Genomic DNA, 20158 nt, shown 5'->3' on the forward strand with positions numbered 1-20158 from the left:
TATATTTTCATCCAATTGTATAGTAAACCTCCCATACTGGTTCATACTTATTTCTTTAAATATGCAATATGTTTATATTTTCCAATAGTATTTTCTGACAAAAAATATGTTTTAATTTGTAGCCATATTACTTCTCGTATTTTGTCAGCTGTTTTCACTGTAGGAAGGACAATCTTTACTAATGGTACATAGTTTTTCTGTTTGTGCTTAAGTAGGGAATTTAGTCGGAGAAGGCAATGGCAACCCACTCCAGTACTCTTGCCTGGAAAATCCCATGGATGGAGGAGCCTGGTGGGCTGCAGTCCGTGGGGTCGCTAAGAGTAGGACATGACTGAGCGACTTCACTTTCACTTTTCATTTTCCTGCATTGGAGAAGGAAATGGCAACCCATTCCAGTGTTCTTGCCTGGAGAATCCCAGGGACAGGGAGCCTGGTGGGCTGCTGTCTCTGGGGTTGCACAGAGTCAGACACGACTGAAGCGACTTAGCAGCAGCAGCAGGGAATTTAGTATGTAATACATATTTAGAGAAATATTATAAAGGCCTGGGTTAGGTGTAGCATGGTACTTTGAACCACCACCAAAAAAACTTTGACATTTGTCATCATGTTCCACATGATCAGTGTGTGTCTTAGTAATGATGATGGCTTTCAAACTGTCATTGTTTCAAGGTACAGTATCTACTTATGTCAAGGTAGATCTTTAATGATGGTGAATATAAATGTGTATTTCACAGACTCTTCTTGACAATTTGAATAATTTGGGGCTAATTCTTGTTAGGTTAAATCAGTGACAACTTACTTGGAATAAAAGTAAAAAGTCTGACATTGTCTTATTGCCTTAAATTACTTCCCATGTGGCACAGTGATAAAGAATCTGCCGGCCAATTCAGGAGATTCAAAAGATATGGGTTTGATCCCTGGGTTGGGAAGATCCCCAGGTTGGGAAGATCCCCTGATAACCCACTCCAATATTCTGGCCTGGAAATTTGAGGCAAGCCATTCAAAAATTTTTCCATTACTTTATTATGGAATTTTGCAAATAAATAAAATAAATAAAGAGTATAATGAACCTGATATGCCTTTCACCTAGTTTTAGTAATTATCACTGCATGGTATATCTTATTTCCCCTATATATATATCTTCCTACTCATCTCACCTCAGATTATTGTAAATCAATTCTCAGACAATGTATCCTTTTACCTGTATATATTTTGGTATATACTTCCAAAAATGATTATAATGTTGAACACATTAAAATGAATGATGCTTTAAAATATTATTAAATATTTAGTGTTCAAATTTCTGCTATTGTTTTATAACTTCATTTTTATTTTTGAGATTAAAGTAATATGTTGAGGATACATTTTGGGAGTAGCTGCCGTGGTACTTTCTGTTTGACTCATTTAATGTGGGAGAAAGAGTTTGAAGGTAAAGATTTTTTGAGTGAGTGAGGGTATTGTGTGCTGACATGAGGAGAAATGTAGAGGTGGTGAGAGGGAGAAAATGAAGACTTCAGTTTAAGATGTGTGAAAATAACAAGATGGAAATAACAAGTTGACATTTGGATGAATAAACCCAGAACTCATAAAGGAGGCATGACTGAGATATGGAAATTTGGGAATATGTGTGGCAGAGATAATATTTAAAACCATGAGAATAAGAGACAAAACAAGGTAAGACTGTAGCATTGGAGAGCTCAGAACTAAGACTGGCCAATTCTGTCTCCTTAAAGAGAATGAGAAGGTCTATGCAGAAAAATCAAGGGTGTGTGCAGAGGTAACCCTGGAAGAGATGGTTCAGGAAAGCAATAGGGGTCAACAGTGTTGGGTGCTGCAGGGATGTTTTATGAAATGAGAATGAAAAGTCTCTCAGTTATTCTGAGACCCATTTCTACTGCTAAGAGAGTCAGTTAACATACCTGAGTCTCAATTTAACTATCTGAAATATGGTGCTTATGAAAGATGGTGTTGGATGGTCTGGGTAAGGGGTGTTGGTCAGGAAGTGCTAGGCATTTCATCCAGCACTGTAAGTGGGTTAGTGTGAGCAAAAGGTGATATAGACCATTTTCTCTGTGTGTGTTTAGTTACCAAGTCGTGTCCAATTCCTTTGGGACCCTGTGGACTATAGCCCACCATGCTCCTCAGTCCATGGGATTTCCCAAACAAGAATACTGGAATGGGTTGCCATTTCCTTCTCCAGGAGATCTTCCCAGTTGAGGGATCAAACCCTCATTTCCTGCATTGCAGGTGGATTCTTTGCTGCTGAGCCACTGGGTTCTACCAACTCTATAAAATCTGTGAGGTGTGAGAACATTGTACCTTATGGGACAAACAAAGGGATTTTCCGAGTCACTCTGTAAATTACTAGGTAAATATAAAGTGACATTTCTGTTTCTGAGACAATAAATGTCAAAGAGAATTTTTCTGTGCACTGGTTGTGGCAGATTTAAGGCAGATGCAACCATGATGTTGATTTCACAGAGAAGAATCTGGAGACAAGGTTGTCAAGGCTGTGATCCCAAGTGTTAATGCATTAGCATCTTGGGAGTTTCGAGGTCCCTAAGGCTTTAAGATTTGTTTGCCTCTAGTGTTATTAAGTTATGGCCACTAGAAAATTCTGTCTTATCTTCATTTCACAGAGCTATCTAGAAATAATGAATATTCGGAAACCCCCATTTTCAGTTCAAGACCCTGTACTTCCATCCCTCAGTGTGACTCTCAGAACCTCCCATCCCTGTCCCTGTCATTTATTGTTGAATAGAGGTTGTAGAGGAAAGAGGATGATGATCCCCATTCTGCAGATTCTTGCCCTGGAGATGGTGCTGAGGCTCCAGCTGCGTTTTGGTACCTTGTGCAGGAAGAAATCACAACCTCAAGCAGTGATCCCATGCATTAGGGAAGCGAACCCAGGGCACTTGGGTCAGGAACTCAGTTAGTGTGTTTCTCATGTGCAGGAACCTGATCTTGGGTCCTCACACAAAATCTCATGTGCAGTAAATGCTCAATAACTGCTGTTAAAAAAAAAAAAAAAAGAAGAAGAAGAAGGCCTTACCCAGTCAGGCTGCATGCATCACTGGGGAGGCAAGGCCAGCCTTTGTCATTGGCCTATAATGTCAGTTCCATGGGATGATTTTGAAGTTGCTGTCAATCACCCTGTCCCCCCAGTTACTATGCTTCTGGATGATTGCAATTCTACTTTTGGAATTCCACCAATAAAAAGTCTTGTTCTCTGACAAAATGCAAATGTGCCCAGGAGAGCAAAATTTCATCATCAGATTCATATATCTTACTGAATTTGAGTTTTTTCGATCTCTCCTGAGAGGAGAGTTTGACTAAGGATATTGAGAAGAGAGAGAGAGTAGGAGTGATGAAAAGACAGGGGAATAGTAGCTACAAAATATCTGAGTTTACAGACACCACAGTTATGCCTAGAACTGGTCCTGATTGGTAGACTGACAAGGCAGCTATCCAAGGATAATGTGTATTCACTATGACTCATTTTTTTCCCACTCATTCCTTTACACTTCAATAGGAATACAGGCAATGGGTCAAGTGCCACATACACAGGCAGTCACGGATTATTAACACAGTCACATCTAGATGCACAAAGAGGACAGGAAACATTTTTAGTCTTGCAGCCCCACTTCCTTGCAACTGATTGATTAGCACAGTAACATGAGCAAGCACTAAGCCCTGGGCTTCAGGTGACACATTCAATTAATGACATTCAGGCATGCAAAGAAAGATAAGCATTCTGGTACCAGGCAATTACAAATTATAGACTAATGAATGCGATTTTGTTTTCACAGATTTTCCCATTTTACTCTATAACACTGGGATCAACATTCATTAGCTCAGAAGGATCTAGGTTCAGGCATGCTGGCAAGGCATCAATATAAGGTAAGCTTCTGCATTTGTTCAATGTGTATGCCAGATTAGATGGAATTACCAAACTTAATCTGACCTCTAGTGGCATTTGGTAATAATGAGCACACTTGAAATATACCTAGAAGCTTTGCTGTGGAAATCCTGCCATGTTTTATTTTAAAACTGGAAGAAATCTTAGAGATGATGTGCTTAGCAAGCATCCCACCCACTGCTCCATTCTGCAGGTGAGGAGACTGAGGTCTAGAAATGTTGAGTGATTTGACTGAAAGATTGAAGAGCTAATTGATAGTAAAGACACTAACGATAGAATCCAGGCTTTTATATTTCCATGCAAATATGACACTTTCATCAAAGAAAAATCAATATGAAAATATGTTTAAATGTTGATAAGGATAAGCTGAAATATACAAACTTAATGGCTTTTTGAATACTGTGAGTCAAAATCATCAAGGCACTTTCAGCTCAATATCTGAATATTTTAGTTGAAAGCATATGGAAACTCAATCAAAATTACTGACTGCAGTTGAAACTTTTTTTTATGTTTAATACATTGATTCTAATAGTATTTATTTTTAAATTAATTTATTTGTTTTAATTGGAGGTTAATTACTTTATAATATTGTAGTGGTTTTTGCCATACAGTGACACGAATCAGCCACGGGTGTACATGTGTTCCCCATCCTGAACCACTCTCCCACCCTCTCCCCATCCCACCCCTCAGGGTCATCACAATACACCAGCCTTGAGCAACCTGTCTCATGCATTGAACCTGGACTGGTGATCTCTTTCACATATGATAATATACATGTTTCAATGCTATTCTCTCTAATCCTCCCACCCTCACCTTCTCCCAGAGTCCAAAAGACTTCTTTATACATCGGTGTCTCTTTTGCTGTCTCACATATAGGGTCATTGTTACCATCTTTCTAAATTCCATATATATGTGTTCAGTTCAGTTCAGTTGCTCAGTCTTTGCGACCCCATGAACCACAGCACACCATCCTGTCCATCACCAGCTCTCAGAGTCCACACAAACCCATGTCCATTAAGTCGATGATGCCATCCAACCATCTCATCTTCCATTGTCTCCTTCACCTCCTGCCCTCAATCTTTCCTAGCATCAGAATCTTTCCAATGAGTTAGCTCTTTGCATCAAGTGGCCAAAGTACTGGAGCTTCAGCTTTAGCATCTTTCCTTCCAGAGAAATCCCAGGGTTGATCTCCTTTAGAATGGACTGGTTGGATCTCCTTGCAGTCCAAGGGACTCTCAAGAGTCTTTTCCAACACCATAGTTCAAAAGCATCAATTCTTTGGCTCTCATCTTTCTTTATGGTCTAACTCTCACATCCATACATGACCACTGGAAAAACCATAGCCTTGACTAGATGGACCTTTGTTGGCAAAGTAATGTCTCTGTTTTGAATATGCTCTCTAGGTTGGTCATAACTTTCATTCCAGGGAGTAAGCATCTTTTAATTTCATTGCTGCAATCACCATCTGCAGTGATTTTGGAGCCCAGAAAAGTAGTCTGCCACTGTTTCCATTGTTTCCCCATTTATCTGCCACGAAGTGATGGGACTGGATGCCATGATCTTAGTTTTCTGAATGTTGAGCTTGAAGCCAACTTTTTCACTCTCCTCTTTCACTTTCATCAAAAGGCTCTTTAGTTCTTCTTTACTTTCTGCCATTAGGGTGGTGTCATCTGCATATCTGAGGTTATTGATGTTTCTCCTGCCAATCTTGATTCCAGCTTGTGCTTCTTCCAGCCCAGCGTTTCTCATGATGTACTCTGCATAGAAGTTAAATAAACAGGGTGACAATATACAGCCTTGATGTAGTCCTTTTCCTATTTGGAACCAGTCTGTTGTTCCATATCCAGTTCTAACTGTTGCTTCCTGACATGCATACAGGTTTCTTGAGAGGTGTACTATTTTGGTGTTTTTCCTTCTGACTTACTTCACTCTGTATAATAGGCTCCAGTTTCATCTACCTCATTAGAACTGATTCAAATACATTCTTTTTAATGGCTGAGTAATACTCCATTGTGTATATGTACCACAACTTTCTTATCCATTCATCTGTCAATGGACATCTAGGTTGCTTCCGTGTCCTGGCTATTATAAAGAGTGCTGCGATGAACATTGGGGTGCATGTGTCTCTTTCAATTCTGGTTTCCTCGGTTTGTATGCCCAGCAATGGGATTGCTGGGTCATATGGCAGTTCTTTTCCATTTTTTTAAGGAATCTCAACATTGTTCTCCATAGTGGCTATACTAGTTTGCATTCCCACCAACAGTGTAAGAGGGTTCCCTTTTCTCCACACCCTCTCCAGCATTTATTGTTTGTAGACTTTTTGATAGCAGCCATTCTGACTGGCATGAGATAGTACCTCATTGTGGTTTTGGTTTGCATTTCTCTGATAATGAGTGAGAAATATTCTTTTTTCAAAAACAATCATTTGGCTTCCTCGGGTCTAGTTGTGGCACTCTGGATCCTCATTGCCTCAAGTGGGATCTTTCACTGCAGTGAATAAACTCTCTAGTTGTGGCTCGCATCAGCTTAAGTTGTTCAGTGGCGTGTGAGATCTTAGTCCCTGACCAGGGTTCAAACCCATGTCCCCTGCATTGCAAAGCAGCTTCTTAATCACTGCACCATCAGGAAGCCCATTTCTAATGGTGAATTTCTGTTTGTTTTTTTTTTTTTCTCCGAATCTACTCTTTAGAACTATCATGACAATAATCAATACATGGGATAGTTGTGATTTAATTAGAGGAACATTTGGTCATTTGATTCAGTACTCAATTCCAGATTTTGGGAATGTTCAAACTGGGACAAGATATGAGTCTTTGTATACCTAGTTCCCAGTCTTCGGTAAAATTGCAGGCAGTGTAAAGTAGGGAAAAAGAATGCAGGTTTCAAGTTTGAGCAGACCTGGGTAAAATTCTGGCTCATCTCTGTATTAATTTCTATTGCTGCTGTAACACATTACTACAAACTGAATGGCTGAAACAATACAAATATATTCTATATCTCTGGAGGTTGGAATTCCAAGGTGAGTCTCAAGGGGCAGCAAGGTGTGAGCAGGGCTGGCTCCTGGAATCTCCAAGGGAGAATTTGTTTCTCACCTCTTCTACTTCTTGGAGCTGTTGGCATCCCTTGGCTCCTGCCTATATAGCACCCCAGTCTCTGTTTCCATGGCTGGTCATATCACCTTCCCTTTAGTAGCCAAATTTTCCTCTTATAAAGACACATGTGATTGCATTTAGAGGACACCTAGATAATCTAGGAGAATCTTCCTAAGTCAAGATTCTTAATTTAGTCATACCTACAATGTCCCTTTTGCCATATTATCCTCACAGGTTTTTGGGATTAGGGCATGGTCATCTTTTGGAACCATTATTCACCTGCCACAATCTCTTACCAGCTGTGTGATCTTGGTCCTATCATCTTGACCTCCTTCTTATAATTGGTTGTGAGGGTTAAAATAAAGGATGGATGATATGGTATTCAATAGATGCTCAGCAATATTCCCTGTTTGTACCTTCACTTAATCAATAAATAAAATTTCTAACAGTATATTATGCACATAAAAGAGGAGATGAATTCAGTGTAGTTCAAGATCTGTTTCTGGAAGTGAGATTACCATCACTAATAGTGGGCATCACCAATCCTTAAAACGCAGTTTCTCAGTCCAGCGTTTCCCAGGTGATGGGCTCCTCTCTCCAGCCTCCTGAATTATGCATTTTGCATTCTGATTTTGGAAACTTGTTTACTTTCTTCATCTCATTGCCAGGCTCCTAGTTTGTATAGATAAAAACTTCATCACTGGTAATCAAATTAACTGTATTTTAAAATGATTATGTCCTGTGGCAATCAATTACACAATTCTAGCAGATGGCATATAAAGTGTCCACTGAATGGAATGATCACTATATTCAAGTCTACCCAGTTTTACAGTTTATACTCAGCCATGGGCTTGGTCTACCTGAGAGAGACACTTAAAAAATGTACCATTGTATTTGGCCCTATATGTATTGCTTTCCTCTTTTTTTTTTTTAAATTATTCTTCTTCAATATGACTTAAAGAGGACAGCTGTAGTAGAACTCAGTTTCCTTTATTGGAAATGACTCATTGATAATCATTCTGAAAGCCTTACTCTGGAACTCTTCCTTGGTGATGCCATAAATTACAGGTTATGACTGAGTTGTCACCAAGATGAGTAGTCTTTTTGGGTAGCATAGGGTTCACAGTTTTAAAGTTTCATGTCTTCAAATGGGCAAACTGTCTATAGGCTTCCCAGCGATAATACCACCACTTTGTAGGATACCACATACATAGGGTTCCAGACATTTCTGTCACCCACCAGGTCCCTGAAGGCATTTCTCCAGGGCAGGAACAGACATCTGAAAAAGAAAGTGAGGAAAGAAAGGCCTTTCAAAGATTCCCCCTGCCTCCTCTAGTCAAAACACTATTTCTTATCTTGAAGTCCTATGGACACTGCTATGTATGGCTATCTTTACCCTATGATGACCGTTTCTTTTTCAGTGTTGCTTACTTTCATTAGAGTTGTCCCCTGGTTCTGAAAATAACTGATTTTAGTTGTAGCCAAGTTATTCAAAGTGCGTACATCCTATACATAGGAGAGAAGTGAAATAATCTGCAAAAATACGCTAACATTCTGTGATTCTATGCTTTGATGAGTTTGTCAGAGGAAAGGGTTAACTTTTTGCCAATAAAAAATCCATAATAAATCTTGAGAAGGAGGAATGGGTTGCATGTGCAGGTAGAATGACCTTGAGAGAGAGAAGAGAAAGTCAGAGCAGCTCATAGAAACTTCACTGGTGACTCTGGCCCGAAATAAATTCATCGGGCCCTATCTCTTGTTTTTGCTTTGCTCTAAGTTATTTTCCATTTTCATCAGATGGTCATTAAGAGTTCCTCAGCTCAAAACTTCTTAGATTCTCTGCTACAGCATCTCTGCTTGACTTCCATGCAAGTTAGATCCCAGAGAGCACATTTATTTGTTAGCAACAGCTCCTGTTTCTCTTTCAGTTCTTTGTGCACTATTTTTTGTGTGCTGCACTGCAGCAGAAATTTCTGGCAAGAACAAAATATTCTAAAGGTAGAATTTTCAATAGGAAATACTGTAAACACAAAAGCATCAGTCTTCGCTAAATCAACAACTTCAGAGTGTGTAGTTCTAGCCCTAGGCTTCTAAAGATACATCAAGGTATTGGTTTTTCCATAGTTTGTGGATACTTTTCCCCATGAGAGGTAGAGGTATTTTCCAGCCACAAAAGCCTGAACAGATTTGCAGTTACAGACTTGGGAAAAAGACTGTGCGGATTGCAGACTACAGGGAAGGCTGAATTGCAGTTGACTCTTAATCCACTAGATGGAGGTAGAGGAATGCAGAAAAGTATCCCTGGGTTGTTTATCAGGTTGACGGTGCAGAAGCTAAGGGGGAAGCTTATCTGTCATTAGGTAACATGGCAGGTTTTATCACAGACAGAATGCATGAATCTCATTCCTTTGAACACTGGTGGAAAATATTGGCTTGAGGTCTAAGATTGTTGCAAGATCTTTAGTTCAGTTCAATCACTCAGTCGTGTCCAACTCTTTGTGACCCCATGGACTGCAGCATGCCAAGCTTCCCTGTCCATAACCAACTCCCGGAGTTTACTCAAACTCATGTCCATTGATTCAGTGACGCCATCCAACCAACTCATCCTCTGTAGTCCCCTCTCTTCCTGCCTTCAATCTTTCCCAGCATCAGGGTCTTATCAAATGAGTCAGTTCTTTGCATCAGGTGGCCATACAAAGTATTGGAGATTCAGCTTCAACATTAGTCCTTCCAATGAACACTTAGGACTGATCTCTTTTAGGATGGACTGGTTGGATCTCCTTGCATTCCAATGGACTCTCAAGAGTCTTCTCCAATACCACAATTCAGAAGCATCAATTCTTCAGTGCTCAGCTTTATAGTCCAACTCTCACATCCATAAATGACTTCTGGAAAAAACGTAGCTTTGACTAGATGAAGGTTTGTTGGCAAAGTAATGTCTCTGCTTTTTAATATGCTGTCTAGGTGGGTCATGGCTTTTCTCCCAAGGAGCAGGCATCTTTTAATTTCATGGCTGCAGTCACCATCTGCAGTAATTTTGGAGCCCCTACTCCCCAGAAAGTCTGTCACTGTTTCCATTGTTTCCCCATTTATTTGCCATGAAGTGATGGGACCAGATGTCATGATCTTAGCTTCTGAATGTTGAGTTTTAAGCCAATTTTTTCACTCTCCTCTCTCACTTTCATCAAGAGGCCTTCAGTTCTTCTCTTTCTGTCATAAGGGTGATGTCATCTGCATATCTGAGTTTATTGATATTTCTCCCGGCAACCTTGATTCCAGTTTGTGCTTCATCTAGCCTGGCATTTTGCATGATGCAATGTTCATATAAGTTAAATAAGCAGAGTGCCAATATACAGCCTTAGCATACTCCTTTCCCTATTTGGAACCAGTCTGTTGTCCCGTGTTCAGTTCTAACTGTTGCTTCTTGACCTGCATACAGATTTCTCAGGAAGCAGGTCAGGTGGTTTGATATTGCCATCTGTTTCAGAATTTTCCACAGTTTATTGTGATCCACACAGTCAAAGGCTTTGGCATAGTCAGTAAAGCAGAAGTAGATGTTTTTATGGAACTCTCATGCTTTTTCGATCATCCAGCAGATGTTGGCAATTTGATCTCTTGTTCCTCTGCCTTTTCTAAATCCACTTTGAACATTTGGAAGTTCATGGTTCACGTACTGTTGAAGCCTGGCTTGGAGGATTTTGAGAATTACTTTACTAACATGTGAGATGAGTGCAATTGTACTATGAAGACCTATAAGACCTTCTAAAACTAACACCCCCAAAAGATGTCATTTTCATTATAGAGGACTGGAATGCAAAAGTAGGAAGTAAAGAGATACCTGGAGTAATAGGCAAATTTGGCCTTGGAGTACAGAATGAAGCAGGGCAAAGGCTAACAGAGTTTTGCCAAGAGAGCACACTGGTCATAGCAAACACTCTCTTTGAATAACACAAGAGAAGACTCTACATATGGACATCACCAAATGGTCAACACTGAAATCAGATTGATTATATTTTTTATAGCTGAAGATAGAGAAGCTCTATATGGTCAGCAAAAACAAAACCGGGAGATGACTGGGGGGGATCATGAACTCCTTATTGCCAAATTCAGACTTAAACTGAAGAAAGTAGGAAAAACCACCAGACCATTCAGGTATGACCTAAATCAAATCACTTATGATTATACAATGGAAGTGACAAAGGGATTAGGTCTGATAGACAGAGTGCCTGAGGAACTATGGATGAGGTTCATGACATTGTACAGGAGGCAGGGCTCAAGACCATCCCCAAGAAACAGAAATGCAAAAAGGTAAAACGGTTGTCTGAGGAAGCCTTACAAATAGCTGAGAAAAGAAGAGAAGTGAAAGGCAAAGGAGAAAAGGAAACATATCCATTTGAATGCAGAGTTCCAAAGAATAGCAAGGAGAGATAAGAAAGCCTTCCTCAGTGATCAATCCAAAAAAAAAAAAAAAAAGAGGAAAACAATAGAATGGGAAAGACTAGAGATCTCTTCAAGAAAATTAGAGATACCAAGGGAGCATTTCATGCAAAGATGAGCACAATAAAGGGCAGAAATGGTAAGGATCTAACAGAAGCAGAAGATATTAAGAAGAGGTGGCAAGAATACACAAAGGAGCTGTACAAAAAGGTCTTAATGACCAAGATAACCATGATGGTGTGATCATTCACCTATAGCCAGACACCCTGGAATGCGAAGTCAAGTGGGCCTTAGGAAGCATCACTATGAACAAAGCTGGTGGAGGTGATGGAATTCCAGTTGAGCTATTTAAAATCCTAAAAGATGATGCTGTGAAAGTGCTACACTCAATATGCCAAACATTTGGAAACTGAGCAGTTGGCCATGGGACTGGAAAAGGTCAGTTTTCATTCCAATCCTAAAGAAAGGTAATGGCAAAGAATGCTCAAACTACTGCACAATTGCACTCATCTCACATGCTAGGAAAGATCTTTTGATTTTATGCAAAAATTATATTGTGTCATCCTTAAATAGCAGTCCTTACGTTTGCCTGATTTGGGCATTTTTTCAGTATTTTTGCAGTTGAAACTACTAAAGGCCTTTGCTTTCAGCCCACGCCAGCCCCAAATCCCAAGAACTCCTCACAGCAGGAGGGGTAGCAGCTGCCTCTGTGTAAGTGCCTTTCATCAGCAGAGTTGTGGTCCTATATGGGAAGCTTCTGGTTTCTCGGGGGGTATTAATTTCTGCCTCTTACTAAGAGTCCCATGGTTAAGAAATTCACAGAAGAGGAAAATGATTTAGATGCTGGTTCAGGGCTTCCCAGGTGGCACCAGTGGTAAAGGACCCACCTGCCAATGCAGGAGACTGACGAGACACAGGTTCCATCCTTGTGTTAGGCAGATCTCCTGGAGGAGGGCACAGCAACCCATTGCAGTGTTCTCGCCTGGAGAATACCCTGGACAGGTGAGGGTACAATCCATAGGGTCGCAGAGTTGAACAGGAGTGAATGGTTTAGGAAACATACACAGGCAACAAATGACAGTGATATTGGAATATTGACCAAGACTAAATTCACCCACAATTGGTAAGATACTCGAGCGCAACTAGTGCCCCAACTTTCTTTTTCTTTCAACTAGTATTCCTTCCTTTCTTCCATTCACCTCCTCTGTCCTGCGCATTCTTCCCCACTTCCTCTCTGCTTATGTCTCCCCTACCCTTTCTGTTTTTCTCCGTCTCTCCCTTTCTTTCTCTTCTTTATGGTCCAGAAGATCTTGGATCTGGAACCCGAAGGGTGCCCTTCCAGCTTTGGATTCTCCCACTTTGTTTTCTCTCTGCTTTCACTTTGTCTTGGCTTTTACTCGGCCCTGTATTGAACTTCTCCTCTGATGGACACCTTGGTACCCAATCCTCTGTCCTCTGGCTGGAGGCTACAGTCTTATAAACACAAATAGCCCCCTTAAATAAAACTGTCCGCCTTGTTCCTATGCCTCCGCCCCTAGAGTGTACCTCCTAGTGTGTAGATATTGCCTGGGTCACACCTGAACCTTTTAATGAAATGTAGGGCCAAATAAATAACCCTGGGAGTAGGAAGGAAAGGAAAGGTGGCAGACAGAATGTGAGACATAGTCTCAGGTGGGACTGTTTCAAAAAAGATAATATTTTGGTGCCTTCTATTTTATTTTAAAAATGTGTATGAATTACATATTAGACTTATATGCATTCTTTTTTGTTTTAATATATTGAAGTACATTTTGTTACAAAATGTAACAAAATTTGTTCCAACAATTTGTGCAATGTAACAACAATTTGTGCAAAATTGTTCTAGGAAGGTTTATCCTGTTTATCCTGTGACTTTGAATCCTTGCGGCCAAACCAGTGGTTACTCGTCACATTTGAATTTTTCAGTTAAGCTTAGATAGGAGCAGTGGTAAAGATGATAGGTTTTGGAGTTAGACTGAACTAGGTTTATCCCAGCTCCTCCAGCTTACTTGTTGTGTATCCATAGGTACAAGCAGGCCTCTCTCAGCCTCATTTTTCCCATCCGTGAAAAGGAACAATTGTGATGACATAGAATTGTTGTGAAGGTTAAACGATAGAATGTGCACAGAAGGACAGAAAGTATATAAAGCACTTAGTATGGTACCGATACAGAGCAAGCTAATAGACATTACCAGTGTAGGAACAAGTCATTTGGATATTACACTGAACCATTCATGTGTTCTCATTTACTGCATGTAAACAATCTGGTCTTGTCAATGGTCTCAAGTTAAGCATGGCTTTCTACGATGTAAAAGAAACCTAGAAAATATCAGAGTTGCTTTAGTGTTGCTCCTTGTGGTTTGTACTTCTCTCAGTTATTGTTATTGTTTAGTCACTCAGATGTGTCCAACTCTTTGCGGCCCCATGGACTGCAGCATACCAGGCTTCCCTGTCCTTCACCATCTCCTGGAGCTTGCTCAAACTCATGTCCATTGAGTCAGTGATGCCATCCAACCATTTCATTCTGTCATCCCCTTCTCCTCTGCCTTCAATCTTTCCCAGCAGGGTTTTTTCTAATGTGTCAGCTCTCTGCATTAGGTGGACAAAATATTGAGTTTCAGCTTCAGCATGAGTCCTTCCAGTGAATATTCAGGATTGATTTCCTTTAGGATTGACTGGTTTATCTCCTTTATCTCCTGAAGTCTAAGGGACTCCAAGAGTCTTCTCCAGCACCGCAGTTCAAAAGAATCGGTTCTTCGGCGCTCAGTCTTTTTCATGGTCCAACTCTTACAACCGTACAGGACTACTGGAAAAACCAGAGTTTTGCCTATATGAACTTTTGTTGGCAAAATAATGTCTCTGCTTTTTAATATGCCATCTAGGTTTGTCATAGCTTTTCTTCCAAGGGGCTAGTGTCTTTTAATTTCATGGCTGCAGTCACCATCTGCAGTGATTTTGGAGCCCAAGAAAATAAAGTCTGCCACTGTTTCCATTGTTTCCCCATCTATTTGCCATGAAGTGATGGGACTGGATGCCATGATTTTAGTTTTTTGAATGTTAAGGTTTAAGTCAGCTTTTTCACTCTCCTCTTTCACTTTCATCAAGAGGCTCTTCAGTTCCTCTTTGCTTTCTGCCGTAAGGGTGGTATCATCTGCATGTCATCTGCATGAGATTAATGATATTTTCCCCTGCAATCTTGATTCTAGCTTGTGTTTCATCTAGCCCAGCATTCCACATGATGTGTTCTTCATAGAAGTTAAATAAGCAGGGTGGTAATATACAGCCTTGATGTGCTCCTTTCCCAATTTTGAACCAGTTCATTGTTCCATGTCTGACTTCTCTCAGTAAGACAACCTATATAAATAAAACATTGTCATTTTGGAGTATGGAATGAAAGTGGAGTGAGAACAGGGCTTATTTTTTTACTCCCATAGCTTAACTTCTTGATTCTGCAGTGATCAGGATCAGCTGAAATTTGGCAGCTAGTTGGCGCCAAAGCTTTTAAGGAACCTGGGCAGGATAGCATTTCAAGAAACACAGAAGAGGAATAGTTGGCTTTGGCTACAGAATTCAGTTTTAAAGTCTGGTTTTTAACCTCCTGTAGTGACTAAATTCCCTTTATCACCCTGTACTGCCACACAAAGCAGTGTTAGAAGCCAAATAAGATTCAGGGGCCAACTTACACTTCATGTTAGCATAATAGATTTTGGAAGAGTATCTGCAAAATGGTAGTCTTAAATGATCTCTTGAATGTAGCTTATAATATAGGAGAAGTAGGGAAATGTGTTTTGGTTGCAACCTGGTTCCAGTTTGTGCTGCATTGAGTAGAAAGATGCTGCCTACATCAAATACAAGTTACCACCTGGGCACCTGCTAACTTTAAGGCATTGCCTTAGATTCCCTGAAGTATAAAGAAATGGAACACCCTGGCCTGGCAGTTAAATGCTTTACATATGAGTGGGAGAACAGCATATACTCCTGCAACACTATATTTGACACAGTCACTAATGTAAACTCTCTTCACACAAGGAATCTCTTAAGCAATTAATTCAACACACAAAGTATATACAGGTCCAAAGCATGTGTGTGGATTTGATTGAACAAGGTATGGCTCTTGCACTTAACAATCTCATCTTCTAGTTGGAGGGAGACACATACAGATAACTGTGATACAATTTCTAACAGAAGGTGCTAGCTCTGCCTGATTGGGTCAGGGGAAGCCCTAATCTGAGTGCCTGAATGGAATCATGTCTTTGGAAGGCATGTGGTTGTTGCCAGCAGATTGGCTTGGAATAATTCTGGTGCTGCTGAGGATTGGCCCTGGAAATAGAAAGGAAAAGATGACTGATGAAGCCATTTTAGGTGGCTCAGTGGTAAAGGATCTGCCTACAGTTCAGGAGATACAAGAGAAGCAAGTTCGATCCCTGGGTTGGGAAGGTCCTGTGGAAGGAAATGGCAATCCACTCCAATATTCTTGCCTGGAGAATTCCATGGACAGAGGAGACTGGTGGGCTACAGTCCATGGGGTTGCAAAAGAGTTGGACACACCTGGAGACTGAATAGCAACAAGTATCACTTTAAAATCTGAAGGAAGGCTTGCAGGTCTCTGTGACTTACTGGGTGAAGAATTTGGGGAGAAGAAAAGGTTCATGATGATTCCAAGGCATGAGCTGGGTACCCAAAAGAATGGTGGTGTATCATGGCCACAAAAGGAGAAAAAAAGAGTGCCCAACTAGTATTGGCTTTGAGAATAATATATGTCTAGAGTCTACAGGTAAACTCTGAGATATAATTCCTAAATATATATTGAGGAATATATTAATATCCAAGGCTGTTAGATTTGCATTAATAGATCTTTTCTTTCAATATCCAGTAACAATGTCTAGCATGTTTAAATTTGTAAAATTAGTGTACTTGGGAAAGGTGATCAGAGTATGTTAGAAAGCAAGTTAGACTGAATTAAAGATATTTTTCAACATGTACTAACTTAGTTATAAATCAAGGAGATGTGGAAATGCTAATTGAGTACACTGAGAAAAGTGAAAAATAGAGTGATGCTCCCCAGAAGTTCTTTGTGATAGAAATCATTAATTTCCCCAAATTTTCTTGACCTTATTATTTAAAAGTCTCTCAAATCTGTTTCCTTGCCTTTAATCATACTTCTCTGATACAGTTTCAGTTTTCTTTCTTCATCTTCTAGGTTAATAGGAAATTTCTAACTTTCCTCTTTGCTTTTAGTCTTTATCCCAGTCCATTTCCTTACTTTACCAGAGTGATCATTCTAAAGGGCACAAAGATATATTACACCCTTTGTTTAAACTCATCCATGGTCCCTTTCTTCTACAGCATTTTGTCACTCTTTTAGATTCTAATATCTGTACTTTTGCAGCTGACTTGGGTCCTAGATAGTTATATACACATTGATCTCCTCACTAAGTTGTGTACTTTTTGAGGCCAAGGAAAATGTCTTATTTACTTTTGTATTTCCTGAGTCTAGTGACATATCTTTCTTATACTAGACTATCAATAAACATGAATTTGTTATGGACTTAACTGTGTTCTCACAAAATTCATATGTTGAAGACCTAACCTAATGTGACTGTATCTAGAGACAGGATATTTAAGGAGGTAATTAAGTTAAGTGAGTCTTATGGGTGGGGCCCTAGTCCAATGTAATTAGTGTCCCTATAAGTGCAGAGATAAAGAACTTTCTCTTTTCATGCACTCACAGAGAGAAAAGGCCATGTGAGGACATGGAAAAACTGTTGTCTGCAAGTGGAGGAATTTCACAAGTTACCAACCCCAATGGCAGCTTGATTGTGGACATCCAGACTCCCGAACTGTGAGAAAATACAATTCTGTTATTTAAGCCCCCTGACTGTGGTATATTGTTAAGGCAGCCTGGCTGACTAGTATAGAGTTGAACTGGGGAGACATGAGGTGGTGTCTCTAGAAGCCACTGCCATGAAAGGTCACAATCAGTTCCTCTAGGGTAATTGGTGATGCAGATCATCTCAAAGGTTGTGTGGCAAAAACAGAGCAGCAGCAAAGTGAATCTTTGGCTGGGGTCTAGATCCTGATATTAATGATTTGTTCTTCAATAAGCATCTAAGAGAACATTCAGGAATTGTAAACAAATGTACTCACATTTGTTACAAATTGTAAACAAATGCTGTTCTTGAGTTGCTAAGTCAGGTCCAACTCTTTGCTAGTCCATGGACTGCAACATGCCAGGCTTCTCTGTCCATCACTGTCTTCCTGAGTTTCCTCAAATTCATGTCCACTGAGTCAGTGATGCCATCCAACCACCTCATCCTCTTTCGCCCCCTTCTCCTCTGGCCCTCAATTTTTCCCAGCATCAGGGTCTTTTCTAATGAGTCATCTCTTCACATCAAGTGGCCAAAGTATTGGAGCTTCAGCTTCAGCATCAGTCCTTCCAGTGAATATTCAGGGTTGATTTTTTTTTTTTTTTTTTTTTAGGATTGACTGGTTTGATCTCCTTGCAACTCAAAGGACTCAAGAGTCTCCCTCAGTTCCACAGCAAGAAAGCATCAATTCTTTGGCACTCAGCCTTCTTTATGGTCCAGCTGTCACATCCATACTTGACTACCAGAAAAACCATAGCTTTGACTATATGGACTTTTGTCGGCACAGTGAGGTCTCTGCTTTTTAAAACATGGTCTAGGTCTGACACAGCTATTCTTCCAAGGAGCAAGAGTCTTTTAATTTCTCTGTAAGAAGAGCTTTTTAAATTTCTTCTGTGATCCTACTTTTCCTATACAAACTGCTGGAATGTGATGATGACCCAAGGAAAGTTGACATTGTTAGAGGAAAGAGCAAAAGGATTTCTGGGAATCTGAGAATGTGTCTATATGTGTCAGGACTCATAGGGTTTTATAGGCTCATGAATCAAGCCTGTGGCATCCTGATTTTGATTTAAGATTATCCACTGGGGAGAAGATTTTGTTTTGAACTTTGCTTAAACCTTCCTGAGCAAAGAGTTCCCTCAGATATGCACTGTGAGTTTCCCTACATGGCATCACAGGACACTTGGGGGTTGGATGTTCCACATAATTTACTGTGAGCTTCGACTGGACACACATCACTGCTCTCTGCACAGCACAATAGTATTTAGATAGGTGCTGCTGGCAATCTGGCCTTCTGTTCTCTGTTTGGTTGCTGCTCCATATTCATTCTGAGAATTAAGATAGAAAATCAGAGAATTATGATGAAAAAAAATAAGATGAAGCTGTCTCACAAACAGTCAGTCTTCAAACCAAAAGTTAATGGGAAGTTTCAAAGCTGGGTCTTACTTTTGCAGTGGCCATAAGTTTTCAACTTCTGCTGTGTATTTCCTCATCTAATTTATTTCATCTATTTGGTAAAATTGTACATGTGTGTTTGTGATGGAGCTCTCCTTTACAATGATGTCGGTGAGGTAACTCTATTATGAGAATAATACTTATTTAGATTTGCCTGATGTATAATTTTGAGTGCTTTCCCATCTTCTATTTGAATTGATTTACACATTGGTAATCAGGTTTCAAGTTAATACAAGATCAAGAATTGTTTTATATCATTCATCATTGAGTGCTACACAGCCTGGCACTCTCCATATTTATTCACTGATGGTTTATTCAATAATTATGGTAGAATTTAGAGAAATAAAAGTTCTGGGCATGTTTCTGATAGAAGACCAAATATTCCAAATATACATTTTTATAAACATCTGAACTGAAATAAACTGAAATAATTAAGAAAGCACACGGTTCATACTAGTTCTTTTGTTTTATAATTGTGTTATCTGTTTAATTTTGCTTTAAAATTTGTCTTTGGTTGAGTTTCACCTCTCTTAAAGTGACTGAATATCATGTAACACAGGGTGTTTGATCTCTTGTCAATTAGAAATTCTCAGTAAATTGGAACCTTTATAATTACTTCATGTGATATATAATTGGGAAGTTTGGACAAACACAAAAATTAGTATTAAATACTTTTTGTTGTTTACATTTAACCTAAATTGAAAACTGTTTTTTTAGATAGAATTGTTCAGAGGACACCATCATCATAACTTAGCTCATCCTTAAAAGTGCAAAATATCTTATTTTTCCGTAATTTTACATATTATCTGTGAAAGGAAAAGTATGGGAAAAAATAGAAGAGTATACTATGAATTAGCTTTATATTTACTGTTAAAATAACTTTCTGTATTTTAATGCTTGTAACTGACTCTGAAAATGGAAAATTAAACAACTGTGTTGGTTTATTTTATCAGCCATTAAATATATTTTGTTGCCTGGAATTTGGTTTAATGCTAGTGGGAAGAAAAGCTACCACGAGTTAATTAAATTATATATATAAATAAATTAAAAATATGATTAATGTCATTAGTAGGAACATGTCTATGGTGTTATAGCAATCTATGAGTTCTTCTGTCATTTGTACTTCCTGTCTCCATTAACAGTTCCAACCTGTATTACAAAAATATTTGAAGAGAGGAGGGAAAAAAAATCAGTGATTGCTGCTCAGTTACACTTCAGTTACTTTCCTGTACAGTTGCACTTCAAGCTCAATGAGACCGTGAAAGAAGCTTAAAATAGCTTAGTTTGGGTAGAAGGCAACGTTATGGGTTTGTGGATCTCAAACCAGCAGGAAGGAAGAGCAGGGCGAGATCGCTTCTGTCAGGCAATGG

The 20158-nt window shown here is 39.5% G+C and overlaps 1 long non-coding RNA gene across 4 annotated transcripts in view; it reads left to right on the forward strand.

The window, feature by feature from the left end:
• The window catches only part of LOC138419496 (uncharacterized), a 374854-nt gene extending 355086 nt beyond the window's left edge, over window positions 1-19768 (forward strand). For all 4 annotated transcript variants that reach the window (XR_011248993.1, XR_011248994.1, XR_011248990.1 and 1 more), the window contains 3 exons: window positions 3810-3900; window positions 17198-17308; window positions 17947-19768. This is a non-coding gene — a long non-coding RNA (uncharacterized lncRNA). The remainder of the gene's footprint in view (window positions 1-3809; window positions 3901-17197; window positions 17309-17946) is intronic.
• Window positions 19769-20158: the final 390 nt, after the last annotated feature.

This window comes from Ovis canadensis, chromosome 1 (genome assembly GCF_042477335.2).
Source record: "Ovis canadensis isolate MfBH-ARS-UI-01 breed Bighorn chromosome 1, ARS-UI_OviCan_v2, whole genome shotgun sequence".
NCBI classification, from domain to species: Eukaryota; Metazoa; Chordata; class Mammalia; order Artiodactyla; family Bovidae; genus Ovis; species Ovis canadensis.